Source organism: Schistocerca gregaria, chromosome 11 (genome assembly GCF_023897955.1).
Source record: "Schistocerca gregaria isolate iqSchGreg1 chromosome 11, iqSchGreg1.2, whole genome shotgun sequence".
Lineage (NCBI taxonomy): Eukaryota > Metazoa > Arthropoda > Insecta > Orthoptera > Acrididae > Schistocerca > Schistocerca gregaria.
The window spans coordinates 50,259,725-50,260,583 of record NC_064930.1 but is presented as its reverse complement, the minus strand read 5'-3'; positions in this window follow the sequence as shown (position 1 = coordinate 50,260,583).

Below are 859 nucleotides of genomic sequence, written 5' to 3'. Positions count from 1 at the left end.
GGTATTCAATTTTTTCCGTCGAGGGAGTATTATACTGTATGCCTATTGGGGTACTAGTGACTACTATATTTGACGCTTTTCAGGAGGACAGAGAATGATTCACGTCTAAACTTACTCGCATCTGCGTTAAAGGATAACCGAGAGTGGATGGGGTGATCGACTGAGATAGAGCTGTAATGAGGCGATATTTAACGGTTGACTGATTCATTCTAGAGAAGGAGAACTTGCTGCAATTTTTTTCCGGTGTTCTGTCCGGGTACATCAGTCTTGTGACATAGCCTTCGTTCTACTCGTATACATCCATGTGTTCTGTATGTGCTTTAAAGCACTGTCTACTTGCCATCGTTAATGGTAAACCTGTCGGTCATCAGAGGACTTCCATCTCATGTGTGATTAAACTTGACACATTCCACTAAACGAACTTTGATTAATGCGATCCCCCCTGTTGCATCCTGGGTCTAAAATTGAGACTTCAGCATCATAAGTAAGTTAGCGATAGGAGCTTGTGAGACGCTGCAATCCCTGTGTGCACAACTGCCTTTCACATATGCAGTTTACATAGTAAATGACAGAATGACTTGTAATTTTCACATGTAGGACACTGCTGTTATACGTTTATCTGTTTCCTTGTAGGATGTATCCCCCACTGCTAACTATCATTTTATATAGTCCTGATGCACGCATCGTATAATTTCTGAACCATGCTCGAATGTGAACAATAGACACTATACATATCAGGGAACCTATATTGCCCTTGTACCACGCAGAGCAACTGTTTTACAGGAGCAGTTCGTTTTTAGTTTTACAGTTCGATAAGATAATTTATGGTAGAGAAATCGGGAAGAAGGATCTATGTTAT